The 16745-nt window shown below is 41.5% G+C and overlaps 2 protein-coding genes across 5 annotated transcripts in view; one reads left to right on the forward strand and one right to left on the reverse strand.

Annotated features, from left to right (window-relative positions):
• The window catches only part of PRPF31 (pre-mRNA processing factor 31), a 518214-nt gene extending 505154 nt beyond the window's left edge, over positions 1-13060 (reverse strand). Inside the window, exon 1 of the mRNA XM_044087556.1 lies at positions 12906-13060. The gene's annotated coding sequence lies outside the window, so the exon portion shown is untranslated. The remainder of the gene's footprint in view (positions 1-12905) is intronic.
• A 77-nt stretch (positions 13061-13137) lies between these two features.
• TFPT (TCF3 fusion partner) overlaps positions 13138-16745 on the forward strand; it is a 414773-nt gene continuing 411165 nt past the window's right edge. For 3 of the 4 annotated variants that reach the window (XM_044079549.1, XM_044079563.1, XM_044079543.1), the window contains exon 1: positions 13138-13509. The gene's annotated coding sequence lies outside the window, so the exon portion shown is untranslated. The remainder of the gene's footprint in view (positions 13510-16745) is intronic. The other variant, XM_044079556.1, reaches the window with a different exon arrangement.

Genomic DNA, 16745 nt, shown 5'->3' on the forward strand with positions numbered 1-16745 from the left:
GCTCTATTGCCTGTGTTTTGAAGTTAAAAAGTTTGAGATGAATATCTGTCTATAAAAACTTTTAGACTACATTGTTTGATGTTTCAGCTTAATTTTATGTTAGGAAGAGATGTACCTATGTTTTATGTTCAAACTTTGACAGTTTTTTATATGTAAAAACTATTTAAACAATATCTTGTTGGTCAGCTGATGTTAGTCATGTGATGCAAGTATTTACATATTTTCATTTGTATTTTTTTTGTCTGAAGTAGTTTTGGTATCTGCCTAAACAAAAGTGCTCACATGAAATACTTTGCTGGTTTTATACTTAGTGCTGTTGCACCATTTCTTTCCTTCATCTGTTTTTAGTAGTCTTATTTTTTCGATAGTTCGTCTTTCATTCCTAACAAAACGATCATATTAGTCCTACTTCCTGAAATGACACTGTTCAAGAGACACCAGATTTGCAGACCCCGTCCACGGTGTGAAAGACCCTTTTTCATTTTGCATCTAGCACTGCAAATAAAAACAAGTGATGAATGTACTGGACAGGTACACCTCCAAAACCCCTCAGAGAAAGGAGATCTGGGTCTTCCCCTGAGGGATTCTCTATCCATGTGAAAGGATGGTTACAGTTTCCTACACATAATGAAGTTCAGAGAACTTGTGTACAGAGATGATGACAAACAGGAATATAATTTTCCAAGACAAATTTTAATGCCACTGAGCTACCAAGCACAAACAGCAGATAAGCAAGCCTGTCAATTATTAAGTTAAAGCTCCACTGACAGATTTCTTAGTGAGGATGGAGGCGCAGTACTGCTTTAAGTACATGCTTGACCACCTAGTCCTGTGACAGTCTTGCATTCCACAAAATCAACATACGGAAACAGCTGACATGTACTTTGTAGGTGGAATAACTTGAGGCCCAAATCATACAACTGACTACAATAATGGTCACCCGCACGATGACTAGATGAAATGATACAAAGTACTATTCCACCCAAACAGAGAAGCTTTTCCATAGAAGAATAAAAGCATTCCCCTCAATCACATCCAATACCCTGGACTGTAAAATCAGGTAGGAGCAGTATCACAGCAAAATACTGATACCTTCCAATTGTCCTGCATCTGAAACCACTTTCTTTGTGTTCACAACAACATGAAGAGAATTGTTATTTATATTTAGAACCACTGGCAAAGAAAATAAGGACTCAGAAATTCAAGGACATAATTGGTATGGTAGTCAAGAAAAGCTGGCTCTATTTGCAGATGATATTTTATACCTGACAAAACCAGAAAGACACATTACAGTGTTGTGGAAACTTTTGAGACAGTTTCAAATATTTTCGGGATACAACATTAATGAAGTTAAAACAAAGGCAATAACAGTAAATTATGTACCCACACAAAATTGGTTCAGCAATATCCATATTTATGGGGACATGATAAAATGAAGTATTTAGGAGTATGGATTAAAAATCATTCTGTTGTAGCAGCTAAAGAGATATGGGGAGACTAATCAAAATACAAAAACTAAGAAAATGGAAGCTTTGCTATTTGGATATGGATAGTAAAATACAAGCAGTCAAAATGTTTTAGTTCCTTTATTATTATTATTATTATTATTATTATACACAGGTCAGGCAAAATGTTAGTTAATAAAACAAAAAACAAAAACAAAACAAAAAAAAAAAAAAGAGTTGAAGGTCTTTATCTGGGAGGGGAAGATGGCTAGAGGAAAGTGGGAAAAACTGACTACTCCAGTACAACAAGATAGATTAGGACTACCCAATTTGAAGGGGTATTTCAGAGCTACACAATTAAGGCTCCTAAACATAGGACAAGCAGAAAACTATAATTCAAAATGGAAAGGGATGATGTTGAAATGGGGGTGGGTGGGAGCTCAAGAAATAAGGAGACTGGGATTTTGGATGCAGACCTTTAAGAATAATAACAATAATCATACAGAATATTTGCATAAGGTAGCAGAAAGTACTCCAAGAACTAAGCCAACACAGGAATGGAGAAAGGAGATTCTGCCGATAGGGACAACTGCAATTAGGGATACAGACAATAGACAAGAAGGGGCTGGAATTTATTGGAGAAAACTGGCAATGGAACCAAAGGTACTGGCAGCAAATAACTAGAGAGGGAAAGGCAGTAGAATGGGAAGAGGCCAAGAATTTATTTGGACTGCAGGTTAGAGGTTGCCTTCCCTGTCAAGGACTGATATCAGAGTACAGACAAACAGAAAGAAACAGCGGGTCCTAAATGAAAGACCAGCACTGGTAAGAGTTTCTAGCAGAATCTAGAAGAGACACTGCCATTAAAAAAGGAATAATTAGTAGAGCATATAAAGTACTGCATAATAACTATAAGAATCAGAAAAGGCTAAAAAGGATTGGGAAGAGATTGGATAAGCAATTCACAAAGAAACAATGAGAGGATATATGTACGTCTCCCAAATAAGCAACAAAATCTAGAAGATTTACAATTTTTGCTTGGAAATGTTTACCACAGATTTTTATACCCCAAACAGACTCCAGAGAATGTTTCCTCAGGTAGACAGCAAATATTGGAGTTGTGACAAGGTAGAGAGTGGTACTTGGAAACATTTTCTGGGACTGCGGTGGGTTGGCAGGCTTTAAGGATTCCCTATGGGATGCACTGTTGGAGATGCTGGGAGGGCAGACTGGTGTGATTACTTTTTCTGAGCCATACAGAAACACCTACATATCGTAAGGCCTTGCTGTGTCTAATTGTGGCGGTTGCCAAAAAAGCTATTACTAGAAAATGGATATCAAAATCTAAACCAACTATATCAGAAGTAGTGAATACAGTAAGAGAGAGATAAAACAACTGGAATTGAGATCTTTAGAAAAGGGTAGAGCAAACTACATAGCAAAAAATGGGAATGGTGGCAACAATACTTACAGGGGAGGAAAGAGGTTTAAAAGAAGGCAGAATTTAAATGAGCTATGTAATGATTGACTGAAAATGATTGGGTAGATCATAAGTGATGTATAACATTTGCAACTGGGTGTGTGTCAGTATAGTTTTGTGATGTTAAATGCTTGCAAATAGGATGGTGTTGCTGTGGTTTGTTTTAATTTATAGAAGTGTATGATTGCTTATGTCATAAGTGGTGGTTTAATAAAGATGATTCTTATTTAAAAAAAGTGTCAGGAATTGAACAATTTATGTGATGTTGCTTAGGTTATATGATGTATACCAATATATGGAAAGTATAATATTTGTTAATGTCGATTTAATTCAGTTTGATTACTTTTGTATAAATGTAAATATATCTGTCACAAGTGATCATTCAAAAAAAAAAAAAAAGGGGGGGGGGTTGCAGCAAAAATCATGAAGAGAATAACCTTCAGGTTTCCTTTTCTTAACCTTGCCATAGTGCATGGCATCAATGGAAATGCATAAAGAAATCTACTCCAAGAGAGAGATAGATACAGTGACAGTGAGTGCAAGCAAGCCCCTATCTACCTCCCCTCCTACTGCTGAGCAAAAGTCAAGACCTACTTTCTCTAAAGTGGAAAATACAAAAATCTTTGACTTACTCCACCTCTCTTAATTTGCATCTCCAGCAGATGACGGACAGTATGATTCAAAGCAACCAGCTCACATACTTTCTAGATGAGCAACTACCTGTAGGGAGGTACAATCAATACCACACAATGGATGGACTGGCTGGATGAGGAGGGGGTCCTTGAAACGCCTTCAAGGCCTTTTAAAAACAAAAACACTGCTCTGACAGACTGATGGATACCCCCAAAAAAAGCTCCACAACACCCCTTGCACTATGAAAGAGTCTAGCAGAGCTCTCCAGCTTGATAGTGAAGGATCCTTCACAAACGCCTACTACAAGTGAAGAACTACCAAATGTATAGCAGGAGTGGTATGCCACTCCTGGGCCACATTAAAAAAAAAAAAAAAAAAAAAAAAGGCAGTATGCACATGGCAGCTAAGAAATCAATAAACACCTCAAAAGTTGTTTAGACAAACTTTCAAAGCAGCCACTGAAGACAGAGGGCAAAGCCGAAGCCAACCATGGACCTCGCACTGCTTCTTCACCCAAACAGGTATGGCTATGACCCACCATACCCTAATCCATGGGCAAGAACAACAACTGCTGAAAAATATCCGAAGTGATAAATTACTTCTTCCAAACCAGAATGAAAGAGGACTTTCTGCAAATGAAAAACATCCTTGGGGACTGCACAGAGAGCTCACATAAGAGGGTTTTACTTCAAGAAGACCATGGATGTGACCACCAAAAAAAAAAAAAAAAAAAAGTCCCTCATAACTGAGTACCAGAAGAGCCTTCTCTTGCAAGCTTTTGACTACCATGGTAAACACCTAGTGAAGACTGCGAGTACAAAAACTCAAATGCCAACATGCTGAACAAAAGCGATGACCAAGCACAGCAAAACAGATACCTCGTGTCTACCCCAAACATTAAATGTGACAAAAGATCATCATCATCCCCCTTTTTCCCATTTTTTCTACATGGGGTCAGGGTATCATATTAACAGTCTTCAACTCTCTCAATTCAGTGCCACACTCCTGCCTGACTGTTGCAGATCTTCTTTCAAACAAACAATCCGTCCACCTCTTTGTTGGACATCCTCGCTTTCTCTTATCTTCTTCCAGTCTGTCCCAAATCTTCCACACCAGATTGTCTTCTGCTTTTCTACACATGTCCAAACCACCACAATCTGTTCTCTTTGATCTCTTCTGCAATTGGAGCTACTCTGACTTCTGCTCTTATGTCATTTCTTAATCTGTCCCACAGTGTGCATCCTACAACCTTTCTCAGGCACTTCATTTCCGTCACCTCTAGATTTATCAACTGTTCTGCCTTTACTGCCCAGGTTTCTGTACCATACAGTAGTACTGGTCACACCACTGTCATGTGTAGACCTTACTTTTCAGCTTCTTTGGCATTCTTCTGTCAAACTACACCTGATACTCTACGCCAGTTGTCTACAGCCCCTCCGATTCTTGCCTTGACCTCTTCAGATTGCCCTTCTCCTCAACCACCCTTCCCAGATAATTGAAGCTGTTTACCTGTTCCACTATCTTCCCTTCAATCTCTATTCTCAGCTTCTTCTGATTTCCCCAATTTGCTGCCGTTACCACCATCTTATCTGTGCTTAGTTTCATCCCATGTGCCTTTCAGATTTGCATTCTATTCTCCTGTCTTTTGCTGAAGTTCTTGGTCAGAGGCTGCATGTACTGCCACATCGTCTGCATACATCAGCTTTGGTAATGTCCCCTCTAACCTTTTTGCTAATGTAGTCCATCACCAGTATGAACAGCAGTGGGCTCAAAGTTGAACCCTGGTGTACACCCACTCCCACTGGGAACCCCTCTGTGAAGCCAAACACTGTTTGTACTTGAGTCACTGGGTCCTTGTACATAGTCTGCACTAATTCTACTAATGTTTCTGGGACAGACCACCGCAGTACTGCCCAGATCAGCTTTCTTGGGACCTTGTCATATGCTTTCGCCAAGTCTAGGAATGTCCAGTTGAACTCTCTCCTCATCTCTAGCTTCTTCTCAAGTATCTCTCCCAACGCAAACATCGGGTCAATTGTGTTGCATCTTGATCTGAATCCGAACTGCTCATCTACCATCTTACAGTCTACTACTCTGTAAGTATCCGTTTATCAATCACCCTCTCTAGAACTTTCATACAATGTGGTAGGAGTTTGATGGCTCTGTACTGCCCACAGTTGTGGATGTTCCCTTTGTTCTTGTATATTGACACAAGTATGCTTATTCTCCAGTCATCTGGGATACACGTTTCTCTCCACACTGCTATTAGTACCCTCAAGAGCCATTTCTCCCCTATCTCACCCAGCATCTTTATATCTGCTGTGACCTCATCTGAGCTCGCTGCTTTCACCGACTTCATCTTCCTTAGTGCCGTTCTTACTTCTAAGGTGGGCACCTCTTCTCTCATCATAGGCCGTTTCTGGGGTAGTACAGCTTCTGTGGGGTTTTCTTCATTCAGAAGCTGCTGGAAATACTCCTTCCATCTGCCTTTCATGTCGTCTGGACTGGTGAGCAGGTTGTAGCTGGCATCCCATATGAAGGGTATCCGACTATCTTCTTTATCTTTCTATCTTTGCAACCAGATATAGCTTCTTTGTCCTCCTTACAGAGAGTCACTTTCCAGAAGTTGGTACAGTGCCTCCGATGCCCTAGTCTTTGCTATTGCACCTTCTTTCTTAGCTTCTTTGCTACCCAACCAGTAGTCCCTCCTAGCCTGGTCACTCTTTTCTGTCTCCCACTTCTTCCTCTACTCTTTCTTATGATGACTTCTGCATTCCACCACCAGCTTTCTGTATGCATCTTATTTCCATATCTGGCTCGACCACATATCTTTTCTGTAATCCTAACACATGCGGTTTTTAGGTGCTGCCACTCTTCCAACTCCACCTATTTCCTCCTCTTCTTGGAGTGCTAGAGCCCAGAATAATTCCTTGAACTACTGTACTTTCTCTCCAGTCAACTTCCAGGTATCCAGTCTAGGCTCTGTTGACCTTGGAGCCTTCTCTGACCACTGCTTGCAGCCGATTGTGGCAAATATTGGTTTATGCTGTGGTCCGACTGTTTCACTGGGGATGACTTTGCAATCATGGATTCTACCCTGGTGCCTTTTCCTTACGCGGAGGAAGTCTACCAGAGTTGCGTGTTGGCTACTCTTGTATGTGATCATCTCTCTTTCTGAACCATGTGTTGGCTACTATCAAGCCATTTGCCAGACAGAAGTTTAGAATGGTTTCTCCTTTATTCTTGTTGCCCCACTCATATGGACCAAGGCAGTCCTCATATCCTGTTCTGTCTGTCCCAATATGACCATTCAAGTCACCCATTATCAACACCAATTCATGTTGTCCCGTTTTATCTAGTAGGTCCCGCAACTGCTGTCTGAATGCACTCTTTTCCTCACTATCACAACCCTGCTGTGGGGCATAGGCTGAGATTATGAATACTGCCCTATCATTACACTGGAGTCAGACTGCCATGAGTCTGTCATTAATTCTGACAATATCCCTCACTGTCTTATGAAGCCTCTCTCACCACATTTCTTACACCATTTCTAGCCTGTCCTCCACCTGAGTAGTAGAGTCTGTATCACAAACTAAGTGGCTTTGCTGCACTGCCCTTCCATCTCGTCTCTTGGATACATAGCATGTCCATCCTCCTCCATATCATCCACATCTACCCTGCATCCTGTCAGTGAACCTACATTAAGTGTAGCAATTCTCAGTTCATGTTTGGCAGGTTGCTTGGTTTTATATCCAGCTTTTGCTCAACAGAGCTATCCCAAGTAACCCCAGGCTGGGCAGCTAGACACCAGCCAGCCAGTAGTTTACTGACCCAGAGCTGCTGGGCTACATGTTGGGCACACACTGGCCAATAAGGACACATATACCCCTCCCACCATTAGCAAGGGTCCCAGGTGTGGGTCAGAGTAGGCCGGTTCCTCAACCTACTTATCACCAGTAACTACCCATGCCCATTTTTGGTGACATTAGTCAACATAACCTAATCACTTAGAGCTATATTTTACACCATCGAGTGGCTATCCCTGTCATGGTGAGCAGTCTGATCTGTGTTCTATCTTGAGGATATTGCACATCACAGTAGATGCCCAAAGCAGTTGGTCTATACAACTCTTCCCCCTACAGGGCACCATGTAGAGAGACTGTGCTGCTACCCACAGCTTCATTCATTGGCAGGTTTGAGATGGAAACACTCGGCATGTCTTTCAGACATGGGAGAAACCCCACGGAGACACAGGGAGAACATGCAAACTCCAAACAATGTGCCAAAAGATATCCATCATGAATTGAACCACCTAAAACATCAGATATTCTTGTTAGAGTCACTGAGGTCCAAACTACAGGAAAAATAACCCATCTTTACAACGCTCCTTCGTTGCCTTGCTCATTCATTTGAGCCTCCAGTAGTTTGCTGTAGCAATGTTACTAACTGGTGGCAAGTTGAATCAAGCTGGTTCATCACTCAAAGATTTGGATTACTTTTGTTTTGCCAAGTCACGGCCCTGTTCCAAAGCTCAGTGTGCAGCAACATCAACGCTGATCTCAGGTGATGATCGGCTACTGCATTACTCATACTTTTGAGATGGAGCATTGGTCTGAACCATGAATCAGATACTATAGCCAAAAGTGCCCCCCCCCCGGGGGGGGTGAGCCACAGAAGTGACACTCTTTACCACAATCCCCATCTGACTCCTCAAGGACTGGGCCCACTGCTCAAACCCAGATATCCTGGTTCACAGTAGTTCCTCTGCATCAGAGCTATCTGACCGCTTGCTTTTGGGGTTAGCAAAAACTATGTGGTTCTGGTATGTCACCTAGTAGAAGATGGAGGGCCTATGGTTGTCCTTGGTGGACTGGCAGATGGATACCTCTGACAATGAGAAATGTGTCCTTTTGCAACTAGCAGAGTCACACAGCTGTCTGCCTCTACATAATGGCCTAAGAGTGACTAAGCCCAATCATGACATGAAGGTAGTCACAGAGGTGACAGACCTCTGGTTGGGTGCAATGCCATGCAGCGTGGCAGTTAGTTTTCACCACTAAACCTCCTCCCTTATGGTGTTCCCTGTCCTCATGTGTCACCACTAAACCTCCTCCCTTATGGTGTTCCCTGTCCTCATGTGTCATTTACCCCCATTAAAAACTGGCCTCCTTCTGTCTGCATCTCTTCTTTGCAACCCCCACCCCATTTGGACCCACAACTCCCAGATGGTCTTTTTGCATTTACTTTTCTGCACCTGCTGCCATTCATATACCCCGTTACCTACCAACACCTTCCCACTCTTTACCCTTCTTGGAAATATAAAAAACTGAGCATCTGTTCCACTGTCAAAGAAATATACCCTTGCTTTCCAAATGCACACCACTCTTCCTTTCCTCTTGTCTTTCTGCGTTACTCTGTTGGGTCTTGCACCTTTTTGCCTATCCTAGACACACATCTCCTTTCCATTTTTTATAAAAACAAGTTTGCTGTGTAGCCCTTATGCAGACTCTCAGCTGTGCTCAGCATTGCCTGTGTGAATGAGCACTGCTGCACACTACATATATAGGTTCAGAGATTATTACTAGGCTGTCCTTGTGTGCCCTTTTAAGCATATCCAATTATCCCATGTGAGAATCAAACCCTGCACCTTGTGTCTGCAAGGTAAAACACCTTAACTATTCTGCCAACCTCCCAAAGACAAGTATGAGCCTTAAGATATGAATTCATGACCCCTTCTTTACTAACCAGTGCTCTAACACATGAGCTACAACTGCTAGACTCAGTCACATGGCCCGTCACACCTCTCCACTCGGGATATGGCCTGCTGAGTTCTCATCCATCAAATTCTCCAGTAAGCCTGAACCAGACAATCAGTTTAGGGCCTTCCCTGATGGTTGGGCGCCGGGCTGGCAACTCGACACCGTAAAAATTCACTGCCAATCATTAGCGGACCAGAGTTCCGCTGTGGTGACCCCTAACCGGGAAAAGCTGAAAGACAAGAATCAGCCAGAATGCAACAGCACTAAGCACAAAGCCATATGTCTCAAAGACCTATTACACTGCTGTCTAAACACCAGCCCACAATAACTGCACCCACTCATCCACTTCATTTCCCACAACCTTCTTCTCTTACCTGCAACCGAGTTCTCTCATTCATCTAGACGATTCACAAATTTATAAATTTGGTTTAATGCTACACTGCAGATGCAACCATACTGAAGTTAAAAGTAAAAGAAAATACATGCTGGGTTTTAATGTCCATAAATTTAAGTAGAAATAACCTCAAAACTAATGTACTGCCCAAAGGTAGTTACGATGATCTGGCAGATCAAGGGAGGTCATCGTCCCCCTGTACTCATCACTTATTAGACCTATGATTGAGTACAATGCCCCGTTCGGAATGTATCTGACCAGACACCTGCTGCAGCTTGAAAGGCCCCAAAAGTTCCTCACCAAAAGGATAAAGGGTCTCAAAAATATGTCTTATGCTGCCCGACTGAAAGAACTCCAGCTCTATTCAGTCTCATACCGCTTGCTCAGAGGTGACCTGTGCCTGACATATAAGGCCATGTCAAACCCAGATTTGATGAATATGCTTCACCTCAAAAAATCTAGATCCCTCAGAACCACAAGGCGGAGACTTAAACCTTGACACGGTTATAAATAGAACGTGCTGGAGGGACAGATTCATCACCCAGAGACTCCCTATGCTGTGGAACAAAATCCCGGTACATGTGAGGCAGAGCACCTCTCTGGTCTTGTTCAAGAGGAATCTTGACCAATGGATGGGAGATTGCAGATATACCCCAGGGATTACTTCAGCGTCACTGCTTGACAGAGGCACAGCAAAATGATAGGCATAGTTTTTATTCAAACTAAAGGGGTGGCGAAATCCACATAACTATGGGCTAGGCTTATAAATGCCCTTGGGCAGATAGCCTAGTATGAACCTATGAACCTATGATGGTAACAAAAATTAAGTGCTAGAAAAAAAAACAGAGTAAATAAAAGGAAAAGGCTGAAAGGAAACTGTCTGTGGTTTTACTTACCTTTTCAAATGAAGGTAATTGGTTGTTTGCTTGCAGCAATCAAGGAGACATGCTCTGCAAGTAAACCGTTTTAAGTATCAATATTAAGACACCAGGAGGGTCTTAGACAGACCAAATGGTGTTAGTCACGGTCTCAAACTGAATGCAAAGAAATGCATCATTCCCTTCGGCACAAACAATATCTCTTCACACTATCAAATCAACAAAACTCTCAGTACCCATGAAGTAAGAGACTTGGGATCACAAACTGACCACGACCTTATCTTCGACCACCATATGTCTATTGTAGTAAGGAAAGTAAGTAGCACACGTGATTATTAAAGGCATCGCCTCAACAGCAAAAGTGGTCATAACCCCTCTATACTTTAATTCAGCCCATAATTCAGTGCAATGCCCCATTCGGCATGTACCCTACAAAGCGCCTGGGGCAATTAGAGAGACCTCAGAGGTTTCTAACAAAAAGATCGAAGGCTTTACCAGGTGTCATACAAAGACCAACTAAAATCTGAGTCACTTTTACTCTGTAACATATAAACTTCTTAGGAGAGACTTGCACCTGGCTTACAGAGCAATCTCAGACCCAAACCTAATAAATTTGCTGCATATCTGTAAAACAAACAGGATGAGGGCCACCCATTCCAGGGACCTAAATATGGGCTGCTACTTAAATAGGACACGCTGGAGTGACAGATTTATTACCCAACGACTGCTAAGTGTTTGGAAGAGGCTAACAATTCATGTGAAACACAACACCTCTATGACACTGTTCAAAAGGAACCTGGATGAGTAGATGGAGCATCTTAAGTTCTTACCGGGGATAGAGACTACAACCCTCCTAGACATGGGCAGTCATCACTAAATGCAATCTTGGGTAGCGACTAACATTTATATGGTATTACACTGGGATGAAACAGCTAGGCTTAAAATGATCTCCGGTCAATAGCCTAATAGTCTCCTATGTTCTTCCAGCGGCTGCCAAGTCTTCGGAATAGGTTACCTATTCATATGAAACGGAGGACCACTAGGACACTGTTCAAAAGGAACCTGGATGAGTGAATGGGTCTTACTGAGAATAGTGCCCACAACCCTCCTGAACATGGGCAATCATTAGTAAATGCAATCTTGGGTACTGACCAGCATTTCTATGGTATCACATTGGGATGAAACAGCTAGGTATAGAATGACCTCCAAGTCAACAACCTAGTAATCTCCCATGATTCAATGAACTCGGCTCCCTTCCCCCACAAATGGTGCAACCCAGAAGATGTTTATCTTAGTTAGCAGCGGTGCACTGGCAATGTTGTTTTTTTAGTTATGACAAAGATGCATAGCTCAAACAAGTTACAGAGTGAATAATTCATTCTTGCATAACTCAAAATATTGCTTCCAAATCTAATGTTTTGGCTATGTGCATCAAATGGGATTGAAAAAATGAAAGTAGTTGGTATTACTGGCAGAACTGTCAGTCATCGACTCATTACCATTGACACTAGTCAAAATCGATTTATTTATATTTCTGCTAAGCTACATATTGTATGCTGATAATACCCAAATATTCTGTATGTTGCATATGTAAAAGTGTTGTTACTTGTTTCTTGTGGAGCTTTTCTTAGCCTCCACAAAAAGGTGGCTTGTTTGCCCAGTATACCTTTTCCCGATAAACACACAGAATTAGTCAACTATTTAACCAGTTTGTTAGGAGCTGCAAGTAAACTATCACAGATCAGGATCCTGACAAAAAACTATAAAAAAGACTTTCTGGTGCAGTCAGGGCTTAGCAATACAAAGTTAACGAAAATATACAACCATTTTTTTTCGATTTCCAACAACGATTAGACAATACGCAAAGCACATTCATTAAATATCCAACAAGAACATCTTTTATCTACAGGCTGAACAACAAAACACATCTAGACACAACCGCAGACCACCGTTCGCATAGCAAACAAATCTGCATAATTTCTTTTTTTACATAAAGTCATTTGGGTAACAAAAAAAAAAAACTATGCACTTCGCCCCATAAAAATGCTAATTTTAAATTTTTCTCACATAAAACGGAGACAGACTGCCTGAGGACCTCCCAAGTAGTTCAATAACACTTAAATACGACCCTAAAGATAAAAAAGTATTCAAACAATATATTTTATTTACTAACTTGATTAAAGCTAAAAAATCTGCTAACAGTCAAGTGAATCACCTCTCCGCGGAGCATAACACTTACAACGTGAAAAGCTCACCATAGTATTTCAAGTGTAAATGGCAATGTGTATGTTTAATACCATATCACAAACGCTTTACCTGTTATAAAAGCTAAAGACGGTTAAAAAAAAAAACCTCAGCTGTTATCAAAACGCAGGTCACACTATCGTAAGTAATCCTTAAAACTTCAAGTCCCAACAACTCAACGCGCAATCAATACGTTTACATAGAAGAAGCTACTCCGTTTACGTCACTCCCAGGTGTGGTTTCGTCAGTGCGCATCAATTTCTCGATTTTCTATTGGCTATCTGAACTAAGTTGTTGTTTGCCAACATTGGCTGAAGGATACAGTCCGCCAAATATTAGGTTCTCTGCTAGTTGTTGGTAGTTAGTGTTTAGTTCCGTAGTGAATGGTGTTACTTCTGTATACGGAAGATTTGGAAATTATTTGAAAATAAGATTATTTATGGAGGTTTACATCGCGCTGCTGCTTTGCAAATTATGTAACACTGAAAGATTGATGTTCTGGATATACATTAAGTGCCTGTAGTTTCGTGTGAGTCCATATATTATTTGCCGTTTTTGGTATAGATTTTCAGTCTCGCACTCCAAGACTCTGGACAAAGTCAGAATCCTCGGAGATAAAGGCCTGATGTTCGGGATTCTTATTCAGTACTAGTACTACTAAGTGAAAGCTGACAGAGTGAGAATACAATTTTTACATGTATTTTATGGAGCAAAGGAAGTATGGAATTTTAAGCAATATCATTCATTTGAGTATTGTCTGCTCCCTTTTTTCGCCAGCTATAACTGATTTTAGGAACATCCAAACAAAATTACACTTTAGTGTATAAGGGACGTCCTTTGAAATTTAGGGACATTATGGTCTTCTGGTTGGGAAGTCCAGAAATTACACAAGGTTATGAGCTAGTCTTGCGAGGGATGCTGTATAGTTTCAGTTATAAGGACACCATGCATATATCTCCCAAACGTACATATTTTGTAGTTATGTAACTATTTTTAAGCTTAATTTACTTTATGATATTTGTGATAATATGATGTAGTGCCATCTGTGCCAGGGAGAGTAGGACAGTGCATATGTAACATGTACTAATATAGCTAGCTGGAGTTTTGTAAAGAATTATTTGTAAAGTTGCTTGTTCATGGGTTGGTACTAGGCTTTTGGCCCTAGGACCTATACAAGCCTAGTCATAACAATTTCCTGGCTATTTCTTCCCACAGTATTTACTTCCTTGGACCCGTCTAGCAGGGCGACTGATGTGATCCCTGGGGGAGAATTTCCTATCTCCCATCCAATCATCAAGGTTCCTTTTGAAGACGGACAAAGAGGCAGTCTGCTTGACATGTATCCAGAGTCTGAGGAGTCTCTGGGTCAGGAATCTATCCTCTCCAGCATGTTTTGTTCATTGTGAAGACAAGGTTTAGATCCCTGGAGCGTGTCTCTGAGGGATTGGGATTTTTTGAAGTGTAGCATGTCCAACAGCTCTGGGTTTGACATGGCCTTGAATGTTAAGCAGAGATCGCCTCTGAGTAGACGATATGCGACAGAGTATAGGTGGAGTTTTTTTTAGACGGTCAGCATAGGGCATCTGCTTTAGGCCTGCGATTCTTTTAGTGAGGTATTTCTGCAGCCTTTCCAATTGTTGCAGTTGTCCTAAGAGGTACATACCAAACAGGGTGTTGTATTCTATAATGGGTCTAATGAGGGATGAGTACAGTGGGACAAAGACCTCCTTTTTTCTGGATGAAAAGCCCTTAGTGATGAGGTGTGCCACATAGAAGGACTTCTTGACTGTTGTGGCGATGTGATTATCGAAGGTGAGACCATTGTCCACCTGTGTCTCTAAGTCTTTTATCACACTTTTGGTGTTTAGTGTACTGCCACCTATGTGGTAATTCACGGGTACATGTTTTTTCCAAAAGGGGATAACTATACATTTCTTGACATTGAGCTTGAGCCCATGGCTCTGGCACCAAGCATCTGTTTCTGTAAAGCCCTTTTGTAGAATATCCACATTATTTGTGGATTCAGTAATGGCTCCCAGTTTGCAGTCATCTGTGAACTTTGTTAGCCAGAGTCTGTTAGTGTTGGCCTGTACTTCAGAGCAGTAGATGTCAAACAAGAGCGGTCCCAGGACTGAACCCTGAGATACTCCACTTGTCACTTATCTGGAGCTGGATTTGGAGTCTGCTACTTTTACAGTGTCAGTAAGCCAGTTGGCACCCCATCAAGTGATGTAGGGATCAATGCCCAGCTTAGTAAGTTTATATATGATTCCAGAGTGGGGATGGTGTCGAAGGCCTTGACGAGGTCCAGATAGGCTGTGTGGACCACCTTACCCTTGTCCACGGCTCTGGAGACTGATTTGAAGAAGTCAATCCGGTTCAGGAGACACTATCAGCCCTTCATGAACCCAAACTTCGTGGGGTCCAGTGTTTGAAGGTTGCCAATATAAGTTCCATGATAATACGTTCCATGGCCTTGCAGATCAGGCTCGTCAGACTGATGGGGCGGTAGTTCCCAGGATCAAAGTTCGATCCCCCCCCCCCCTTGTGGAGGGGGATAACTGTAGCTGTGCACCACTCAGTGGGCACGAAGCCTGAGGTGAGACTATGATTAAATATGACACTTCGGTGAGGTGCCAGTTCATTTTGTAGTTCATGTAGTACACAGCCTTGGATGTCGTCTTGTCCCATGGATGCTGTATTCTTAGCTTTGGAGAGTGCGTTTTCTTACTTGTGTGGCCATTATTACCAGAATTTGGCAGTCTTTTAGTATTGAGATGGGCCCTTTAGGGGGTGAAGTTTGCACTGAATCAATCTGCCAGGATATTGACAATATCCTTGGGATCAGTATATTTATTGCCATTCTGTTGTAGCTCAGGGTAGATATGAGCATTGCCATTTAGATTCTTGACTTAGCTATAGAATGCCTTGTGGTTGTCTTTGGAATCTTTGGCAATTTTATTTTCGTAACTAGTTTTGGAGGATTTTATGAGGGATCTCAGCTTCTTACTGAGGCTGGTAAGTGAGTTTTTTTGCATCCTGGGATTTTCCTGTCTTCTGCAACAGTTTCTTCCTTTTGTTGTAAAGTTTGTTTATGGCAAGGGGACCACCAGTTTGGCTTCCTTTTTTGGAAGGGAGTGTCTTGGTTCTATTGGGGATGGCACGATTCATGCACGAGTGGATGTGCTCTTACAGTGCTTTAGTGTAGGATTCAGCAGTCGAACTTTCAATTCCCGTCTGCATGGGTGTCATGAAGTTTGTCGCTTCTGACTTCAGTAGCATGAAGTTGGCTTTGGCTTGTGTTGAAAATGCATCAACAGTGGGTCCTGCTGGACAGAAAAGAGGTGTATACGTGTATGTCAAACATCAGTCTAGGTAATTTTGAAAAATAGGTTGAAAATTAAATAGGTTGGTTTAGATCATAAAGATTTTATCCTACAGGGCTGACTGCAGCCAGAGACGACAAATGTCTGGAAAAAAACAGGGCAAGGAATCTTACTGTATTGTTTTAAGGGTGAACTAATTGCTACCCTGGAAGGATGGAAGTTTTTTAGAATTTTTATATCTTTCAGATGCTCAAACAGATCATGGCAAAGCTCTGGGTTTGTGTTGTACCACTGTCAGATTACCAGATGTGATGTTTTCTATAAAAAGCACTGATATTATTATTTAGATATTGGTGAGAGTTTGGAACTCCCACAGCAGCACTTTGTTTTTCAGAACCTGACAGGAAAGATCTGTCACAGATGTCTCACACAACCACACACCTCATCTTGCCTTGCTGTAGTAAGCAACTCGGCACTCGTCATCTTGCCTTGCTGTAGTAAATAACTTAACTAGGGAGCAATAATTCTTTAGTCATTCAGGAAAATATAATGAAATTAAGTATTGTTTTTCTGCATCTGTGTGAAT

The sequence above is a fragment of the Protopterus annectens genome, chromosome 1.part1 (genome assembly GCF_019279795.1).
Source record: "Protopterus annectens isolate FY-2018-M chromosome 1.part1, PAN1.0, whole genome shotgun sequence".
Taxonomy (NCBI): domain Eukaryota; kingdom Metazoa; phylum Chordata; order Ceratodontiformes; family Protopteridae; genus Protopterus; species Protopterus annectens.